The sequence below is a fragment of the Cricetulus griseus genome, chromosome 6, assembly GCF_003668045.3.
Source record: "Cricetulus griseus strain 17A/GY chromosome 6, alternate assembly CriGri-PICRH-1.0, whole genome shotgun sequence".
NCBI classification, from domain to species: Eukaryota; Metazoa; Chordata; class Mammalia; order Rodentia; family Cricetidae; genus Cricetulus; species Cricetulus griseus.
In genome coordinates, this window is record NC_048599.1 from 94,328,293 (window position 1) to 94,336,755 (window position 8,463).

Sequence of the window (8,463 nt, forward strand, 5' to 3'; positions counted from 1 at the left end):
CCTAACACACTGAACATAATAAAATTCCAAAAGATTGACTGAACTCTTTCCTGTCATGGAATACTGTTCTCTCTGCCCCAAGGGAGGGTTCCTACATTGTTTCAAAGGTTAGTAAATTTGGGGTGAGATAGGGTCAAAAGAATTTAAAGTCAGATTTACATGTGGAAATGCTCTGACTTTCTGTGGATTAACACTGGTGTAATATCAGACAAGAGAGTTTACTGGGCTATAATTTTAAAGCCTTTCAACACTTTTGGCAGATATCAAATAATAGCCTACTTAAAGGCAATTCTACTTACTTGAATCAAAAGATGAACTCAGAAATAACATAACTGCTACCTTTTGGAGAAAGACTTTCAAAATGCTCTTTTTCTAGGACATAGAACTTTAAAAAAGAAACACAAAGATAATTCTCTAAAACATGACCTAAACCAACATAAAACCATTCTAAGCAGAGAAGTTAGGCAGAAAAAAGCAGAGAGGGACAAAGGGCAAGAATGAGGGGCAAGAGAGGGAGGGAGGGAAAGAAAGAGGGAGGCTGAAGGGATGTATAGTCTAAGCAGCTCCTGGAATACATAGAATTGGTACCCAAAATTTGTTAAAAACTCCAGACTATAAATACTAGACATGCTGGCACACACTTCAGTTTTAGCATTAAGCAGGCAGAGGCAGGAAAAGCATGGGTTCCAGACCAGCTTGTGACACATAGGGAAAAACTGTATTAAAGAACACCAACGCACCCACAAGACAGCTAAGAGGAAAAAGGCACTTGCCGCCAAGCCTGGTGACCTGAATTCGATCCTTGAGACCCAAATGGTAGGAAAGAACCATCTTCCAAATTGTCCTCTGACCTCCAACCATGTACTGTGGCACACATGTGCTCACATGTGCACATGCAAATAAGCAAATAAAATTCAAGACATCAAAAAAGATACTTTAAAATTACAAAGGTATATGTAGTATTAATTTTAAATGTAAAATACAATACGAAATAGTATTCTATAACTCAATAAAAAGTGAAGCATACTTTCTTCTTGCATAGAAGAGTGTATTGTGTGTGTATTTCTGTGTGTGTGTATACATATGTGTGTTCATTTGAGTGTGGTGTATATATGGTGCATGCATTTGTGTTGTATAGGTGTGTTTTGTGTGAATGTGTGTGTGTGTGTGCATGTGTGTGAGCATATGTGCATGAGTATGGTGTGTGTGTGTGTGTGTGTGTGTGTGTGTGTGTGTGTGTGTGTGTGTGATGAAGCATCCTATCTTCTACTGTCTGTGTTCTACAGAGAAGGGAAGGACTACAGAGGATGAGGTTATTAAGGTCCTCCTGAGCCATCCACCCTGAAGCTGTCCCTCTAAGGTACATGTGCTCCTGTAACTCCAGCTGTGCCATGGTCGACTGTTCACTCTGCTGATGCCTGGACACTCTGAGCAAAGCATCCTGGAGTGCCATTTTTCTACCTGCTTGAACCCACCCTAGATGAAAATGAGGTAGACCATACTTGTATTTGATCCCACCCACTTATTTCAAATTCCTTAGACACAACTGAATAAATGACTCAGATTTCACCAGACTGGAGTTTATGGAAGTTCAAGTGTATAATGCTGAAACCTCGCTAAGTGTAACTGCTCCCACTTACAGTTACACTTACAGGGTGAGGAAACAAAGCAAATGCCACATATTTTGTTAGCATTCTCATGGTTGTTACAAATAACTGAAAAAGAAAAAGTAAAGGAAGTAGATATTTCCTTTGGCTCATGGTTTCAGGGGTTCCAGTTTACCAAGGAGTTGAGTGGGGTGCATGGCAGAGCAGAACTGTTCACATGGCAGCCAGGAAAATACCAAAATAGAATGCCTGTGTTAATAGACTTCATCCTCTGTCCCCTTATTCCACAGCAGCCCCAGATTATTGGACCATGGCAACTGAATTCAGGATTGCCCTTTTCCCCTTAGCTAATTTTCTCCTGTAACATCTTCCTAGACACACCCTCTCCCAGGAATCACTCAACAATCAAGTCGATAATCAGGCGTAAGCCCTGCACCATCAAGGTTCTAATTCTTGCTTGCTCTCTTGTGTCATTGACTTTATTCTAAAACATTTAACTTCCAGCTAATAGGCCATAAGAGAAGAGGTCATTCTATCATCTATTTTTTATTTTCTTCAAGAAGTATGTCTTTTCCACTGAGTCCCTAACAAACTTCTGGAACTTCAACAGGAAGCTGGTCTCAAGGGAATACAGGGGCACTTCTGAAGATGCTGTGATGACCTACCTTTTCCAAATTCATCCAACATTTTACTTAAAATGTTGAATCTCACTCCATTTAATTTATAGCATACTAAACAAATAAGTCACATGTATGTTTTCACATATAGTTTTTAATCAACATATTAAGTATCTGTTTTTATTTACCCTTTTTCTTCTTTCTTTCAAGCTAGGGTTTCTCTGTGTAACTCCAGTTCCCCTGCAACTTGCTTTATAGAGCAGGTTGGCCCCCATGCTCAGCTTTATTTTCCATTTTGATAGTGAACAACAACATAATTCTTATTTTCTGGTCCCATCCTACTTTCCTGACACTGTTCCAGGAACTTCTAGGGACCGTCCCTAACTCTGAACATAAAGACTCATGTTACAGCTATGTGGCTTCTGTAAAGCTATCCTGTAGCTCCATCAAATAGAGAGTCACTTTCCTGGAGATTCACAGCTTTACTGTGTGGTGTGGAGATTCTCCTCAGCCCTCAGGGCCATAATAGTGAAGCCAACACAGTTTGTTGAGAGAAAACTATTTGTGCAGATAAACTGAGAAGAGTTGAGTAAATAGAAAGAAACCCCAGCATTCTAAATTACATTTTCTCCTAAGGATTTCTCATATTCTAGTTCATTGATCATTCTTTCCTCTTTGTGCTTCAGAATCTTCCCCTCTCCCACTCCCAAAGAATCATTTTACACAACATCCAAGCTAGTATATATGTATCAAGATCTTACAACCAACAACTGTGTTGCTGTTTTGTTTGATCCATGCATAAAATGAACAACAAAAAAAAAAATTGCCAGTGTAGGTTCAGGGATCCTTGTGATTTACATTTATATCTTGCTGGATCAGTGGCTTAGCAGTTAAGAGCACTATCTGTTCCTCTATAGAACCTGGATTCAAATCCTAGCCCCCACAAGGTGGCTCACAATTGTCTGACTCCAGACGCAGGAGATCCACAGGCCCCTTTTAAGCACTTGGCCCCCAGATGATGCTACTACTTGGGAAGGTTATAAAACCTTAGTTAGGGCCATGAGGCCAAATTGTCCAGCATAGGCCACTAAAGGTAAATCTTTGAAGGTTTTTTATCTGTCACCAAAGAAGGAGTCAGATCACTAAAACTGAGTCACTTTAGCTGTCATGCCTATTCATGACAGATTGAGCCCACTGAAATCGTGATCTCCAACAAATCTCTGCTTCCTGAAATTGCTTCTCCTAAGAATCTTGTTAGTGGGGAGAAAAGCAGCTAACAAAGCATTTTAGAGGTGTCAAAAGACAATGACGCTCATGTGTTTGTAAAATATCGATTGTCACCAAATACATGTCCAATTGTATCATGCTAGGACTTGAATGTTGCCAGCTAACCTTTCAAATGTATCATAGTTTATATGGACAGAAAAGGATTTAGTAAATAAATTCTTGAAATGGTTTTAGCTCATGACTCCACCTCATATTAAAAATCACAAACAAAGTTTTCAAAAATACAAATTAAAGTACATTTTTGTCAGGAATGAAGACAAAGTTGAGAAATAATGATATGTAGATAGTTTATGAGGCAGGTGTATTCATTTAATATCTCTTATTGCTATATCACTTCAACAAAAGTTTATGTATTAGTTTTTTAAAGAGAGGTTCTAGAGTTAAGATGCAGCATTTGATTCCCTGTTCCTCACTTCCTACATGTTTCTCTGACCAACCATATGGCTTTCCTATGCCTTAAATTCCCATACAAAGTGAGAATAATGAGAATGATAGCACCCAGTATACTGAAGAGATAGCTATACTTACATGCTCAGTGTAGAATCACACATAAGCCTCAAGATATAAACTCAAGTGGCCATCAAAAGATAAAAAAAGGAATATATACACACATACACACACACACACAGAGAGAGAGAGAGAGAGAGAGAGAGAGAGAGAGAGAGAGAGAGAGACATACACACATACACACACACACACAGATAGGATTGCATTTCAGTCTTAATGACATTGGCCTAAGGGGAGGTGGCTCAGATGTTAAAGTAAACATGTAAATGTGAAGACAGAATCCCTGTCCTAAGAAGCCACTCAGATGTCATGTGGGCATGGTGGCCATCTAAATTCTACTACTAGGAACACAGAGGCAGGGCATCCCAGGAACAAGCCAAATAGACAGATCAGCCATAGTGGTGAACTCTGGGTTAACTCAGAGACCCTGCCTCAATTAATAGGGCAGAGAGCAATAGAGAAAGGGTCCAAAGGCAAACTCGGGGTTTCACATCCACTCACATCCACACACATACACGAATTGTGCACACTAGCACACAGATGTAAGGCTTCTACATCCAGATGCATACACATGTGTGCACACTTGCACACAACATCAATCCATGCATTTGCCAACATACTTATACATACACATATACAAGTCAGAAAGAATAAAGGAAGGGAATTCTGTTACTTGTGACAACATGAAGGAACCTAAAGGACATTCTACAGCACAGGCTCCAACAAAAAGATAAATGCTGTATGATATTACTTACATGTGTGCTCTTAAAGGTCAAACTCACAGAATCAGAGAATAGAATGGTGGTTACCAGGAGTCAGAAGGGAGAAAGAAGGAGAGGAATTATTGGGGAGATAGAGGTCAAAGAATCTAAGTCTGCATTGAGATGGAAGTTAGGAACGGAGATCAATTGGGCATCATGTTGACTATAGTTAGGAAAATTGACCTAGGTACTTAAAAACTACTAAGAATATACTTTAAATATATAACCACAAAATTATAAGTATGGGGTAGTAAATAGTTCACTTAGATGTCCAAAGTAACATTTCAAAATAACGAGCTGTACTTACTAACAATACAATCTCTGTCTGTTTACATATGTATACTAACTTCTCAGATTTAAAAAAAATACAGTAGTGAAACAGAATGATGCCTGCTGTGCCATTGTGACCTATTAAAATACTTCATTTTACTTTTATTACTTTTCATTAATGTAATGACTTTTTATTTTAATTTTATATGGTAAATAGAATGTAGCCAGATAATCAGCTCCTTATAATTTGAAATGTTTCTTCACTTTCATGTTTGTATGTTTGAACATACTTCTTGAGGAAATTATGAATGTTCTATAAATGATCAGCAATGTTTTGGATATCTGTGTAATCTAGAATCCTATTTGCTAACTACATATTCTCAGGAACATTTTATTATATAAGTCATAAAGCATTCTAAATTTCTAAACTCTTCTGCTGTAACTAGAATCCCTAAGGGTTACAAAGAACCAAGTTAAATATAGCTAAGGTCAGGTTTAAAGGGTGAGAATGGCCCACTTGGGAACCATTTATGAATCTATCACTCAGAGATTTTTTTCCCCAAATAATTTTAACCCACATTGCATAACTCCTAAAAATATGCAGAAGTCAAAAGAAAAAAACAAAAAACAAAAAACTAACCCTGATTTCCCTGCTATAGGAGGTTGCACTCCCAGAGAGCTAAGTACTTATTTATATATCATGATATGCTGATTTTGCGTATTCCTTATACACAAACACAGGTGATCACTTGGTTGAGTCCATTGAGCAACGAGCCATGGTACAGTCTTCATTCTTTACTCCTAATCCTTTTCCACGAGTCTGTTGTTTCATCACACAAGCTATCAGTCACTTTAGTTCTCCTGCCCCCGTGCTTGTCCTGGAGGTTAAAAGTGGCTGATTACATCCATGCCTTAAGGTAGTATTGCTATGCTTATTTCCTTCTTTTAAAAATGATTTCTTACACATGAGGGCGATTTGGCTTCAACATCTGTCACCCCATTGATCACCAGGGTTGATTCGGCTGATATGGCAGCTGGGCGGGCTGCTCATTCGGTTGAAGAGGACGACCTTCCCTGAATAAAAACAATTTCTTTATTTTATGTACATTGGTCTGCCTATAAGAGGTTGTTGGACCTCTTGGAACTGGAGTTATAGACAATTGTGAGCTGCCATGTGGGTGATGGGAATTGAACCTGGGTCTTCTGGAAGAGCAACCAGTGCTCTTAACCACTGAACCATCTCTCCAGCCCCTATGTCCTTTTTTTAAGTCTTTGTTTCTGAAAAGCCATTTTCTGTCATCAATTTTGTCACTCTATCACACACCGTTTCTGAGTTTTTTGCTAAGCTTGGTTCTTTTATTCTTTGTTGTTGTTGTTGTTGCTAGAAAAGTCTTTTAAAGTTTTTAAATTAAAATTGCACCCTGGTGAGATGTGATTTTAATTTAGGAACTCAAATCCAAAGGTAGGCTCTCCGAAGTTGTCGTCCTCTGATGCTGGACAGAGAGGCTGGGGACCTGCAGGACAGCCAGGACAGTAAGGGACCGGACAGCCAAGTATCCACTAAGAGGTCAGCCAACTCTTCAGTCCTACCAGCTTTGCACACCCAGCTTGGGTCAGGGTGACAAGTTTCGGGGCCACTGAGAGGCCACCACCAGCAGAAATGAAAACTCCATCTACCGGTGATGGGGTAGGAAAGTCCACGATTCCAACAGGACCCTTCTCGGACCTCCCTTGGGGATGGGGACACTTCCTAATGGCTGATGTGGCTTCTAAAGGAGGCAGCACAGCCACCTGACTGCAAGCTCACTCCATCTGACTATGAGCACCCGTCTGTTCCCCCAAATTGGGCAGAGGGAGAGGTGCTGTCAAGGGATTTTTGAGGCCATTCCCTTCCGATTCCAACAACCCTGGTGTGCAGACCCCACTCGCGCATACATTAAATTTATATTCATATATATTATAGTTATATATTAAAAAGAGGAAAAACTTTCCCACATGGACGAGCTGCGGCACCAGGTCATGATCAACCAGTTCATGCTGGCCACGGGCTGCGCTGCCGACCAGGCGCAGCAGCTGCTGCAGGCGGCACAGTGGCAGTTCGAGACCGCCCTGAGCGCGTTCTTCCAGGAAAGCAACAGTCCCAACAGCCACCACAACCCTCAGATGATGTGTACTCCCAGCAACACCCCTGCCACACCACCCAACTTCCCTGATGCACTAGCCATGCTCTCCAAGCTTCCAGCCTCTGAGGGCCTGCAGAACAGCAACAGCCCCATGACAGCTGTGGCCTGCTCCCCCCCCCTTGCAAACTTCAGCCCCTTCTGGGCCGCATCCCCACCCAACCACCAGACGCCCTGGATCCCACCCTCTTCCCCCAACTCCTTCCATCATCTCCACTGCCCACAGACCACGTGCCCCCCTGGTGCATCACAATGGGGCGCCCAGCAGAAAGCCATGGCAGCAGTGGATGGCCAGAGATGAGACTGGGTGGCACTGGGCTGGAGTGGGGGCAGTCCAGGGTTGTGGGGACACAGAACAGGGCTAGGGAGAGGGGAAACACCAGAGGGTGGGGGGTTCTTCAAGATCGCACTGGAAGATTTTATAAGAGAATTTTTGTGGGGGGGGGGCAGCAAACGTCCTGAGCCACTTGGGTTCTTCAGGTTCTTTTATTCTTTTATATGTTTTCCCTTGGGGTCTGTTTAGAAGTAGTTACTGTTTGTGTTAGTTCAATTTGCATTTCTGCAATGAAATAGCTGAAGGAAGGTTTGCTAAGCTAAGTTTTGGAGGATCAAGGGTATGCTGCCGACAGCGGCTTGGTTCTTGGCTCCATCGCATGTGACAGAGGCACACATATGCAAAGAGCTTACATGACAAATAGGAAGTGAGAAGACTAGTGTGACCCTGTAGTCTCTGAGATCAACTTAGGACCTTCCACTCAGCCTCCCAGACATTCCACCTCCCTAGGACTGAAGCCTTTGGTCCCAGTAACCCTTGAGGAACACCAATTTACTCAAACCACAGGACCGATTGTCTCTGGCCTGTGAACATATCTTTCTGAGGCATTTAATTTTTTTTTAAGAATGTTACTCTGATCCTTCATCTCTTTTCTTGTAGTAACTGCAAGAAATTTGTCCTTATATTTTTTATAAGTGCATTTTATGTGAAATTCCTTCCCCTGAAGCTGTAGAAAAGTGAAAGTGGCAAGGGTCGAATAACTGCCATAGGTCCCTCCTCTGCAGTGCCTCTGTGGTGTACAGAAATACGGAAGCTCGCCTCCTCATGCTGCCTAGGTGTGTCCCCTTTCTCACCTCTCCACGGGCCTCTCTTCTCTTCGCTCAGTTCTTCTGCCCTGACTGACCCATTTTCCTTTTGTTCCAAGTTGTACATCCTCAAAATGAGTCTATGCTGGGCAGC

The 8,463-nt window shown here is 41.6% G+C and overlaps 1 non-coding gene across 1 annotated transcript; it reads left to right on the forward strand.

Annotated features, from left to right (window-relative positions):
- The first annotated feature begins 7,044 nt into the window (after positions 1–7,044).
- LOC100756918 lies at positions 7,045–7,530 on the forward strand. The gene has a single exon (XR_003486277.2). It is a non-coding gene; the product is annotated as a UBA-like domain-containing protein 2 (transcript).
- Positions 7,531–8,463: the final 933 nt, after the last annotated feature.